The sequence below is a fragment of the Sphaerodactylus townsendi genome, linkage group LG02, assembly GCF_021028975.2.
Source record: "Sphaerodactylus townsendi isolate TG3544 linkage group LG02, MPM_Stown_v2.3, whole genome shotgun sequence".
Taxonomy (NCBI): domain Eukaryota; kingdom Metazoa; phylum Chordata; class Lepidosauria; order Squamata; family Sphaerodactylidae; genus Sphaerodactylus; species Sphaerodactylus townsendi.
The window spans coordinates 55,557,003-55,571,032 of record NC_059426.1 but is presented as its reverse complement, the minus strand read 5'-3'; positions in this window follow the sequence as shown (position 1 = coordinate 55,571,032).

Genomic DNA, 14,030 nt, shown 5'->3' with positions numbered 1-14,030 from the left:
GCGGGGGGAAGGGGGGATCTTTATTCACCATGTGCACTGTAGTCCCTGATGAGGTAGGGACTTGCCAGTTTTGTCATCTAGTGGTGTTATCAAAGATGGAGCAGTGGCTTAGGTAGATAATTTTAAACTTTAGATCTAATGGTCTAATGGGACCTTTCACCTTTGCATTGTACTTCTTATTGTGACTTTTGGACACAAGAAGATGTGGAAGATCAGGAAGTACAAGTTGCCCCATGCTTTTGTACAATGTCTGAATCATATAGCAGACACTGCTTTACTCTCGGGGAGACAGTACAGTTCCAGTGTGGGGACTGATACATCTCATGGTGTCAAGAAACGGTACAGGTTCTCCTGTGTTAGAAAGAAATACAAGAATGGGAAGCTTGAGTGACTCACACTTCCTCTCCTACTATGTTCTCCATAGCATTTAGTGCAGGCTTAGATCTTCTGAGTTCAAAATAGGATTGTTAGTTATGTTGTGTATATGTGTTTTGTTGGGTCTTCTTTTCCTGCTGCCCTCAAGTTTTCCTAGCATTGTTCTTTTTTCCAGTGACTCTTGACTTTGTGACTGAAGTCCGATAGCCTCAGTTGAGTCATTTCAGCTTCTAGCGAGAGTTCAGGTTTGATTTGATCTACAATTGACTGATTTGTCTTTTTGGCTCTCCATGGAATCCATATATGTATTTTGACGTATAGCCATGGTGTCCATATCTTATACAGTACCACTGATCACTGATGATCTAAAAAGGTTAAATGTTAGTGGTAATATTCTTCTTAACATAAATAATTTTGAAACTCAATAATACATTGTAACACAAGTATTTTATTATACTTTAGGGTACCTCTTTTAGAATTTGTAATTTTTTAATAGAAGCATTTGACATTGGAAACATTACTTTCCTTCGGTGTATTTAGTTTAAACTGAGCAATGGATACTTAGTTCTGTGCTTTGCAAAAGGGATATGCTTTGGTACATGTGCACTGGAATAATTGCTAACAGCGGGATATAAATCTAAAATATAAACAAACAAACAATGCATCTCCTTTGGACTGTGGTCTCTTCTGAATTTTAACATAGAGGAAAGAGGAATTAGGAGTAGAAATGGACTCCTTTGTAAAAATCATATAAGGGTGTGTTGTCATGTTATGGAAGAAGTACAGGTCACAAAATCTACTTTTTGTTTCTCCTACAAAAGTGCTGTTGGAACAGAAAAGTCCTTCTGAGACCCCCATCTCCCATTTTGCCAGCACAACATGAATTCGCTACATCAATTGCATCTAAAGGATTAGTATTTTCAATTGCACACATGTTGGCATGACTTCCATGCATTAATTAAACTGATCCAATATATTTTCACATCAAAAGAGCCTTATTACTTGAAATTACATACAGGTGTGTGATGGGAATGGAATTCAAATGAGATCTGAACAAATATTGTCCAAGCCAAATATCTCCAGTGACCCCCCCCCCCTCTAAAATTAGAATCTTTATCTTGAGTCATTTTTTGAAGGCAGGATTTGTAAATGGAGTATCTTTCCATAACAAAAGAAAGTGGAATATTAAAATAAAGGGTCAAGCCAAAATTAGTCTTTGCTCTGAATTCACAATTCAAAGGAGGAAAAGAAGTTAAGAAGATCACAGACAATTCACTGTAATTGAAAGGAGAAGATTAAATAAAATGAGATTAGAATACAAAGAGTTAATTGGAACAGGAACCCCTCCCCCCAAGCACTTGCCTAAAGGAGGAAGTCAAGAGCTGAAACCACTGTGTTTTGCCTGAGAGTTCCATCATGCCATGTTTTTTCTAAAGGACAACAACGGAAAGATTTCTATTGCATTTCAAATCAGAATGTATGCACCTCTAGTTTCAACATGGAGATATAGAATTCATTAAACCAGAAGAAGTATTGCTGAATGCAGTTGGAATGAGTTTGTTTCATTTGGAGAACACAAGAAGAGCCGTGCTGGGTCAGACCAAAGTCCAGCGAATCCAGCATTATGATTCTTATTGTTGGTAGCCAGATGCCTCCCTAGGAGGCTTACAAGCAGAGTGTGAAGACAGCAGGATTCCCTTGTTCTTTGTTCCCAGCTGGTATTTAGAGTTGTAATGCCTCTGAACAGGCAGGTTTCATTTGGCTGTCTGGCAGAAAGCCAGTGGTAGACATATCCTCCATGAATTTCATCAATCCTTTTAAAAAGGCATCTAGGCTAGTGGCGGGGAGTTTCCCCTAACTTCTTCTCTCCCAATATGCCCCCTCAAAAAACACTGCAATCAGCAAGTAACAATCTGGTGGTCTCTGGCCCAAAAGATATCTGGCTAGCCTCAACCAGGGCATTCTCTGCCCTGGCCCCATCCCAATCTCCAAGTTACGGAAATTAGTTCTTTGGAGGAAAAGTCAGTACTGGAGGTCAGACTCTATATCCATCACCAGAGGTGAAGTGGGGGAAACCATACTCCTGGCTTTATGCGGCGCCCCTGTGCTCCTGCCAGCATTTTCAGTTCCTGCCCTCTGGCCACTTCCCCTCAACGGCCTGGCCATGCCTCTGCTGCCGATCTGCCCAGGGCGTCATGCACCCCCCCGTCCTGTGTGTGCTACACCACTGTGCATCACATCTCTGCTGAGCTCTCCACTTGCCCTGAACTCCAACCTTTTCCAAGCTGGCAGCCCTAAGTACAAACCTAAGCAGATTCACATTCACATCAAAAGAGATTTGAAAAACCTAAGCAGATTCACATTCTTCCAAAGTCAGTGGGCTTAGAAGTGTGTAACTTTGCTTAGAATAGTGGTGCTGTGACAATTCCTAACACTTGATATCCTGAGCAGAGTGTAAATGTTTTGCAGTGGTAACCTGTGGAATTTCACTCACCAGCAACCTATTTCTAAGGCTATGTCGGAAATTATGCGGTTCCATTTATATAGAAAATGCATGTGTTGACTCTTCGGAGGGCTGCTCTAGAGACTGGTGTTTGCATTTCTCTGTGTCTGAGGACCAAACTGCATACCACAGTAGAATTCCATAATTGGATTGTGTTTATTGTTTTATTTACTGTTAAAGTGTGGCTGCCAGAGAAGGAGTAAGGAGGGAAATTTAGAGAAAAGGCAGATATTCATATTATCTCCCTCTGTTTTTCCTGCTGTAGCATCTTGTGTGTGTGGTTTCTACCAGCAGAATGGCATAGCAAAGGATTACTTGATTCTTCCTGCCTTGGTACTTCACCCCCTGCTCCCCTTGTGGCTTTTTAAAAATGCTAAAAATACACAACATGTTCTGTGGTGGTGTAATCAGGGCTGGCTCACCCTTTAAAAATAAAAAAATTCTATTCTAAGACAAAATATCACCAAATTTAATAATTCTAAGTCTCATATTTTAATAACATTCTTAAGTACAGAGTATTGGTGAGAGGAGGAGTGGGGAGGTAACCCATTGCCACCATCTTAGATACAGTCCTGAAAATGGGCTCTCCCATCACCCTGCTATGGTTGCCAACTCCAGATTGGGGAATTCCTGGAGATGTAGGGGTGAAGCCTGGGGAGGGACCTCAGTGGGTCATAATGTCATAGAGTCTCCCCTCCAAACCTGAGCTCTGTAGTCTAGAGAACTGAGCTCTGTAGTCTGGAGATCAGTTGTAATTCTGGGAGATCTCCAGGTCATACCTGCTTCCTTCCTGTGATTGCTGTTCTGCACTGGCAGATCCAGCACATAGAGTTGCCAGCTCTGTGTTGGAAAATTCCTGGAGATTTGGGAGGGCAGGGTTTGGAGAGGGGGACCTCAGTGGATTGCAATCCTACTCCATAGGGAGTATCCCTTATAACTCTAATATGTGATTGGCACTGTGGTCCTTATCTTGACATTCGATGACACTCATGGCCGGAAATGTACGATGGAGACTTACGGGTGCATGTGTGTTTATTTTTCTGTGCACTTCTACAAGCGATAATAAGTCAAGTGGCCGTTAGTGTCATGTGTGAAAATGCTCTGAAAATTATACAGTCGTTTATCAGCTATTGAGTGTAAACAGCTGAGTAGAAGTTATTCAGTCTGCATTTATCCATGTGGTGTCCTTTGTTTTTCTCATTTCTCATTTCCATAAACAAGAACCTGATCTTCAAGACTACCAGTGCAACCCTAAGCACAGTTATGTCTTTCTAAGTCCACTGAAGTCAATTTGCAATCTATATATATAAAAATCTAACAGTTCGTTTTTCTCCTGACAAGTGAACTCCCAAACTACTGGACCGATTGCTTTGAAATTTTCACACAACGTCGCACTCACATGCGACCAGGTTTGCATACTGTTTCCACACATCCTGTTGTGTACATGTCACAACTGTGGCCGTTATTGTGAATCTGCCACAACTGTGACAGTTGGAACCACAGTTCTGTTCTGCAACAGCGCCATCTGCTGGCTGTCAAAGCAACACCCTCTGATACAAGGGAAACAAACATGCCTTCTATTCCAGACTATTCCAGCCTTTCTCAAAGCAAAAAGGACTTTCAAATCCCCACAGGCTAATATCTCGTGATATATGACCGGCCTGGAATGTGCATTAGTACATGACGAGAATTCACACCACCCGCAGAAGTTAGAACTTGCAGCCATAGACAAGGTGTTACTACTTCTCCCTCATCCACATCGGGTCAAAAAATGAGAAGCCAGATTGGGACAAAATTGACAACCTCACCTACAGAAAAAAATGGAGAAAGACATTGCCAGCCACACAAACAGCAGAGAGGAATTAAGAGGAGAAAACAGCAAGAATATTGGCGAAAAGCAAAACTTCCCCACTAATATTAACGGTAAGGAAAGAAATGCTATTAAGAATTCTCAGCTCAGATCCAGGAAATCATCATCCTTCCAGCAGACAAGGGAAATGCAACAGTAATCATGAAGACTGAACAATATAAAGAAAAAAAATCAGAGAACTCCCTGGATCCCACAACATACAAAAAAAAACTGAAACAAGACCCAACCAAGCAGAACTCACTCGGCCAAACCATCACATTGATTAAGCAGCTCCTCCATTCAACTTTCAGACACATGCCAATGACTCTGCAAGTCAGAAGCGCTTCCACTCCAGTTATATGGACTCCTCAAAATCCACAAGGAATCCATCCCACTCAGACCTATTGTGAGTGCGATTGGTTCCCCCGCATATGAACTGGCAAAATTCTTGACTTCACAGTTACAAAGCCACATTGGACACACAGCGCATTATGTTAAGGAGTCAGCCCACTTCATTAAAAAAAATTAGCAATCTCCATCTCCAACCCTAGCTTACAGACTCTATCAGCTTTAATGTTGTCTCACTGTTCACCTCAAAGTTCCAGTGAAAGACACACTTGCACTCATCAGCCAAATGTTTCTAGATGACATCACTGCTTTTATTTCAACACTGCCTAACAACCAAGCTACTTCCAAGGGGACAATGATTATTATGAGCAGACTGATGGGGTGGCCATGGGAAGCCCCCCTCAGCTCCAGTGTTGGGGCCAATTTTTTACATGGAACATTTTGGAGAAAGTAGAAGCCCCTCAACACAGCAGATTCCAGGAAATCTGCAACTTGGTTCCAATTTGTGGATGACACTTTACAATCTGGAGCCATGGGTGAGGGAGGAAGAACTGCTGAATTTTCTGAACCACCTTAACAGCATCCACCCAAACATACAATTTCTACCATAGAAACTGAAAAAAAAGAAGGGAAACTGCCTTTTTTAGATGTTCTTGGTCTCTTCGCGAGACCCAACCACCAACTGGGCCACACAGTATACAGAAACCGCCACACAGAGACTGGTATCTACAATAAAAAACCCCAACCATCATCCACAACAGAAAAGGGCATAATCAAAACTCTGACAGATTGTGCAAAACGAATTCTGTGAACTCTCCTTATCTCCTCCCTGGATGAAATCAACCATCTAGACTGGGCTCTGCAGGTATTAATGGCTACTCCACAACAGAAATCAGAAGAGCTTTTAAGACCAAGAGAAACCAAGAGGACTAAGGAGAAACAGTTCAACAGAGGAAAAATATTTCTACTATACACTCAAGGGAATCACAGTGATCAAATAGGGAAACTGGATGAAAAAGACACTTACAAAACCATTTTCTAAACCCAATTTCAGGAAAATACAGCAGATGCTACGCTCAGCAAAGGACAAGAGAGACCCCTCACTTCTGCAGGAGTATATCGTATACTCCCAGAAGCTGTGGGAAAGTTAGTCTACATAGGAACCACAAAACGCAGCATATCAGGACCTGTATTAATGGTAACACGAAAGACACTGTTGGCTTAACCATCCTGAAAATCTGCAGTTGCAGAACATGTGTTAAGCAATTCTTAAATTCTGACAATTCAAAAGCCTACTCTTCTGTCAGACTGCACAGGGAGGCCATTGAAATTGGCACAAACACCAGGACAATTTTCAATAAGAAGAGACTTTGAAGATTAGCAGTGGCCTTGGCTCCCCCAGTATCTTAAAAAAATGGACTGATAAACCCCACCTGCAATACAATGCACTCAACCACACCTTTGCATAGCAAGTTCCACTCCAAACAGTTAATGATTGGTTCCCACCCTGGGACATGGACAATATACCACACTAAACTTTCCCTTCTCACTTAGGACCCAGGTAAGAAACAAACTTTTCTCTGTGATACACCTCTGAAGATGCCAGCCACAGATGCAGCCTAAACGTTAGGAACAAAATCTACCCGACCACTGCGGCACAGCCCGGAGAACCCTCCAGAACCAACCATGCCTTCCTTGAAAATTGCTGCCATCTGGAGTGAAAGGGATGGGGGTCCCACAATCTGACATGCGACTCCACCCAACCCTAAAGGCTGGGAGGGAAGGGGAAGGTGAGGGAGGGTCTGGGGATTTGCTGGACGAAACGCTCTGACAAAACGTAGCTCATGCCTCCCAGTGTGTTTTAAGTTAGGTAATTCGCCTGCAAGGGAAGGGAGTGAAAGGGACAGGGCCAGCCACCTAGACATGGCCCACCCACCCTAGCAGAGGAAGGGGAAGGTGAGGGAGGGATGGGGCAGGGTGCCATGCAAGGGAACGGGAGAGAGGGAGGGGAGCGAGGGGCCCCTTGCCCCTCCCCTCCCTTGCAAGCATTGTGCAATGATACATGTTCGAACCGTTCGCTTCCCCTTTTCTTTCTTTTCCACCTCACCAGACTGAGCCACAGCAACGCGTGGCAGGGCCCGCTAGTTGACTTAGAAGAATGTAACTACCGGTATCTGTGGGATTGCGTTGGAAATGACTAGCGGATGAAATCTATTCCACTTAGTCTGTATCTGTAGAAGTGACAGGAAAAACAGTATGCTGTGGAATCAGGTGATGCCAGATACTCCCGATTCCCTGGCACACCTGACTACACATTCTTAAGCCTGTGGCTGATTGTTATTAGCTTAAAGTTATGTACAATTCATGAATTTATGGTTTAGGTTTCTATGCAGACATGTAAAATAAGGATTGTATCCAATGGATACTCCATTGACAGACAAAGAATGGGGACAATCTCACAGTCTCTTTCCATATGTCCCTGTGTACCAACTGTGATTTTTAGCAGCCACTTTTTGGCTATTCCATCACTCAAGGTGGGCTGTCTGGCATGGACAAGAACTTGGACCATTTCCATTGTGACTCTGGCTCTGTGGAATGCATGCCCTGAAGAGGTGAAGGAAGCCCTCTCCTTGGAGATCTTCAGGAGATACTGAAAAACTTTTGAGGGGGTTTGAATGGCTAGGCTTCTTTTAAGGAAGGGAGAAGATTTGGGGTTTCTTATTTTATTTTGGGTTTAATTGGAAATATTTTTAACTATAATTGTAAGCAATCTTGAACCATGAGGTAAAGCAGGGTATGCTTTAATAAAGTGAAATAATTTCCCTTCTCACTGCAGCGCCTCACCTGGGTGGGTTTTTTTTGTATGTGAACGTCCCTCATCTCCTTTTTGCAGTCTTTTTGCAGATCACAGGAAGTACTTGGAGGAAAGATCTATTTCCACCAGTGAAATGCCCATAGGATACAAACCACGATTATTATTTGTCCAAAGTTTGAAAGGGTAAGAATTTATCCTCTCTGCTATACTTATGCTATACCAAAACAGCAGGACTAAACCACTTTTCATAACTTGTGCTATCGCTTAAACTCTGTACAGTACAACCCTAAACCATTCTAAATCTGCTTCAGTCAGTGGGCTTAAAAGATATGACTTTGTTTAAGGTTGCATTGTTAGTCCTTCAGCTCAGCAAAATGCATTTGCATTAATCTATTTGTACTATATGTAGGGGGCAGTACGCAAGCATGCATGTTACATATCTATTGTGCATATGCACTGTGTGACTGGGTGCAGTTGATTAGGGTCTTACATCCAGTTGATTAGGGTGTTGATTAGCCTCAGTGCATCCTAAATGAAAGGAAATTACAGATGTGGGAAAGTGCATCCTGTACTTCCTTGTGAAATCTAATTGAGCTAGCAGTTGACATATGGAGCTGTGAGGGCAAACTAATTAAATCTTACCTCTCCTCAGCCATATGTGTTTTCCTGAAGAGGAACTTGATTTTAATATATTAATTAAATCTCAGAAGCACATCAAAGAGGATGCACCTCTTTGTGTGGTGAGAGCTGAACTGGATGACCGATAGGAAGCCTTTCTGAAGTACTGATGACAACTTCAGACTGTAAGAAATAGCATGGTGCAATTCCAGTTGTATGAATATAGGACTATTCCATGCGTCTGCTTTATGTCTTGTTCACATGGTGGTATATATTATCCTGTAACCTTAGATATATAGAAGCTGACCAACAATGCCATCCTAAGCAGAGTTATGCCCTTCTAAGTCTATTGACTTAAATGGATTCAGAAAGGTGATAACTCTGCTAAGAATAGCACTCTAAATTGATAGTCCATCGGCCAAGGGTAATACAAGCACTACAGACCTCCAGTTCAAAGTCACATGACTATGAGTACACATATTTTGATACTATATGGTACAATTTGTACTGGTGCATTGAGGTACTACCATTAGCATTGCTAGTGAATGTGACATCACTTGATCCCACCCAATGACATCACTAGGTTGCGATTAATTAATTAATTACATGATCAGGCTCTGACCATGAATCTCGGGGTTTGGGGTGCTGGGGACCTGGCAACCCTAGAAATTAAGAATATTATCTCAGGTTTTGTTTTATTACTTTTGAAAAAAAGGATAAGGAGAAGACAAGAAAGCAGTCTATTTAACTTCATGCCACAGACATTTTAGTGGCCCTCCAGTATGAATGATAAATGCCTTCCAAATTGATTTCTCATGAGACTGTGAAAGTTCTCAAAAGTTTTTTTAAAATTATTATTATTCCCTAACGACTCAGCATGGTTTCCATCATTCTATAAAAACAGAATTTCAAAGCCTATTAGTGGTCCCTGGCAGTGGCATAGCACCAACGGGACTGGGTTGGAACAATAATATACAACAATAATATACAGTGGAACAATAATATACAACAATAATATACAGTGATGCCCTGGGTGGAACAATGGAGGGGGCGTGGCAGGGGTGTGACGGGGTGTTCTGGGGCATTCCAGGGTGGGGGCAGACAATGCTGCGGCAGGGGCGCAGGAGTTCCCCGTTGCTCTACCTCTGGTCCCTGGCCCAAAAGATGTTCAACTAGCCTTGACCAGGGGCAGGGCTTTTTCACCCGGGCCCTGACCTGGTAGAATGGTCCATCCAGTGAAACCAGGGCCTTTTGGGACTTGATGGAATTCTGCAGGGTCTGTGAGATAGAGCTGTATGTATGGCTGAAGCAGCTACTGTTCCACACCGGCCTCTCCATTCCAACCAGTATGGCTCTTCCCTCAGTGAGGAGTAGTTTTCATCGCTACCTAAATTAGATTTTAAGTGTGATTTTAAATTGTATTTAACCTATTGTATTTGATAGAGTTTATGAAAATGATGTACTTGATAGAGTTCATTGCTTCAATATGTCGGAAAATGGTAAGCCGTCTCAAGTCCATGAGGGGAGAAGTGATGCAAGAATCAAATAAACAACAACAACTACTTAAAAATAGACTGAAATGGCACTGTTGGGTTATGGAACCAGACTCTCAAGGCTCTTGCCAATATACAGTATTATCACTATTCCAAAATCCAGGCCATCACCGCTTTCTGAATCCATGTCCTGTCACCTTTGTGCCTTTATTGGCATGATCTGCTAGTTGGAGGCTCGTTGTACAATTAGTTGTAATGCTTCTGTTTATTGGAGCATGGTAATCATCTGCTGTACAAATGTTACAACCACCTGAAACAAAACCCTATCAGGACTCCATGCATGCTTTAAAATAAATTTGATAAGCTGATTTTGTTTGCTTTCCATTCAGCCCCTTCTCCATTTACTCTGGAGGCCAGTTATGAATGCAGCTGAGAACAAATTGCTTTTATTTGCATTACATTATATTTCCATTGGTATTTTAGTGATAATATTGTACTATAATATGTCATCACTTTGTGCATTCTCTGTGTACAAATCAGTGTGGCTAATGTAATATACTCAGCAAACTGGACTGGATAGGACCTTGCTATGGTATTGGCAGTGCAGATGTATTACATTCCAAAATATATCCAATAGATTTCATTTTCATTTTAATGTAGCAATAGAAGCTGCTGTATATTATTTAAATGAAGCATTAGAATGGGAAATAACAATATTATGTGCTCTCTGGAAGCTCGTCTAGCAGATCACCTTGAAACAGGTCTAATTTAGAGCAACCGAAGCGTCAGAAATTGTGCCAAACATCTTGGATGTAAATGGGCAGTCCTGCTTCAACCAATGACATTGTCAGGAGCACGGTGAGCACAGGGAATTAAGTAAATGGAGGGGTGTATGCACAATAACCTAGTGGGAATATCTCAGTATTATGGCAAGTGATGGAATCCATAGCTGGTTCCGTGCAGGGGAAATAATGTCTTGAGTTTCCCCTGTATTAACTTGTTTGCTATCTGTATATGACATATTTGGAAGACTCATTCAATGAGAATCTTTGCTTCTTATCTTGGGGTTTAGCAGTCCATGCTGACAGAACTGTGGTATGTAATCTCTCTGTGTTAATTGGTATCTGCTAACTAGACAGGATCTCTTTAATTGCTAACATCTTCTTGCATAATGCCTGTGCCAGTTCTTCTGCATGAGCAGCCCCCAAGCAATGTAGTGCGTCTCACTGCAACTGATGCTGCTTCATAAACCACATGCACAGCTGCTCTGGTGTCCATGGCCTCTTTGTCCATCATATCTTTTGGACAGGTTCCCAGGACAGCAGTGACCCCTTTGGACTTCTCTGTTCATTTTTCTAATGTGGACTGGGCAGGTTGCACATTTTTTTAAAAAAAATATTGTTTCTGGCACTGACTCCTCTATTAAGGCTGTGATTAGACATCATAACAAATGTGGATTTGTGGAACAAAATCAGTTGCAAGTAACAAATCCCAGTTTGTATTTAACCTCTAAATTGTCTCTGCTTTTTGTCTCTTCACTAGCAAGTAAGCTGATAAAAATTTGGACTAGACCAGGGGTAGGGAACCTGCGGCTCTCCAGATGTTCAGGAACTACAATTCCCATCAGCCTCTGTCAGCATGGCCAATTGGCCATGCTGGTAGGGGCTGATGGGAATTGTAGTTCCTGAACATCTGGAGAGCCGCAGGTTCCCTACCCCTGGACTAGACAATGCTACTATTAGATAGATTTGTAACTGGTCGACTGACTGAACTTAAAGAGTCTCATTAATAGTTCATCTTCAGCCTGCAGAGAAGTGGCCAGTGGGGTGCCACAGGATTCTGTCCTGGGCCCAGTGGTATTCAATATTTTTATCAACGACTTGGATGATGGAATAGAGGACATGCTAATCAAATCTGCAGATGACACCAAATTAGGAGGGGTAGCTAATATCCCAGAGGACAGACTCAGAATTCAAAATGACCTGGACAGATTAGAGAGCTGGGTCAAAACAAACAAAATGAATTTCAATAGAGATAAATGTAAGAAAATGAATTTCAATAGAGATAAATGTAACTACACTTAGGCAGAAAAAATGAAATGCACAGATATAGGATGGGTGACACCTGGCTTGACAACACTACATGTGAAAGGGATCTGGGAGTCTAAGTAGACCACAAACTGAACATCAGCAATGTGATGAAGTGGCCAAGAAAGCCAATGTGATTCTGGGCTGTATCAATAGGAATATAGTGTCTAGATCGAGGAATGTAATTGTACCTCTCTATTCTGCATTGGTTAGACCTCACCTGGAATATTGTGTACAGTTCTGGGCACCACAATTCAAGAAGGATATTGACATGCCAGAATGGGTCCAGAGGAGGACAACCAAAATGGCAAAAGGTCTGGAATCCATGCCCTATGAGAAGAGACTTAGGGAGCTGGATATGTTTAGTTTGGTGAAGAGAAGGTTAAGAGGTGACATGATAGCCATGTTTAGATATTTGAAGGGATGTCATGTTGGTGAGGGAACAAGCTTGTTTTCTGCTGCTCCAGGGACTAGGACAAGAAGTAATGGGTTCAAGGTGCAGGAAAAGAGATTCCACCTAAACATGAGGAAAAACTTCATGTAAGTGAAGTAAGGGCTGCTCAACAGTGGAATGCACTGCTTCAGAGTGTGTTGGAGTCTCCTTCTTTGGAGGTTTTTAAAGAGTGGCTCAATGGCTATCTGTCAGGGGTGCTTTGATTGTGTGTTCCTGCATTGCAGGGGGTTAGACTTGATGGCTCTTGGAGTCTCTTCTTCTATGATTCACCTTTGAACAGGAAGACCATCTTTCTAACAATGATGTGTTGCTTCAAGGGTCAATGCTCATCAACAAACTGCAGTTCACAAATTAATGTATCACAGTAAATCATAATTGTACAAATGAGGGTAACAAACCAGCTACAAGTTCTAGTTTGAAATCCTAATTTGGTACTAACCAAGAAATCCCAATTTTCTGGTCTGCCTGCATGTAGACATCACAATGATCAGTGATAGTCAGTGGAACTATGAAATTTGGATTTTGGGGTGGGGATGGGGCTCAATCAGAGGTTCAGCTAGGCCATCCCCAAACAAGTTGTGTCTTCACATCTGAAGCATGATGTTATGAGGGCTCTCTCCCAATGCTGCCCCTCATTAAATCCAGAATTTAAAACTACATACCACTGAATTTGATCAAACTATGGTTTATAAATTTATAAACTATGGTTTATAAATGGTGACTTATCATAAAGTCTTCACATGTAGCCCAAGCATTCATTGTCTGTCTCTTTGCATCTCTTTGTGCATTTGACTTTCAACCTAGAGACCATGTATTTGTTACAGATTGCTATTGTTATGTTAGATAGACATGGCAGTTCTTTGGAAACTTGCAATCCCATTCCTATCATGTTTGACAGATAATGTTCAAAATACAAATGTCAAAATGCATTTAGATTTCCCTCCTTTTCTCTAACAAGCTTGAACAATATACAAACCTTTCATGACAGAATCAGTTCACTAGATTCCTACAAGCCATGCCTTAAGAGTTCAGAAGACTAACTCTTAAAGCCATGGAGGTCCATCACTGCTAAACATAAACAGGAATAAAAACAAAACAAGATCTAGACCCAGAGGCAGGCTTATTTAAGAAAACCCTGACATGTGTAGACATCACTTTATACCAAAAGAATAAATATAGAAAATGTTTAACAGAATGGACAATGTTGAGCTTATTTTTTCAACTAAAATCCCTGGTGATAGAAAACAACAGAAAGTACAAAACTTTGGACCCCCCCCTTTTCCAAATACAAAGATAGACACATTTCCCCCCAATTCAATGGACTCTGAACAAAATGTATTTTATGATTTTGTAGGTGAAATCCTGCTGTTCTGAGCAGGCGGATGTATCTTGGGTTTTCTGAACATGCTGGTTGACTCCTTGCTCAAAGAACTGAAATTTGTATTTGGAACAATTGCAAGATAAAGTTCTCCTGGGAATGTGCTAGTA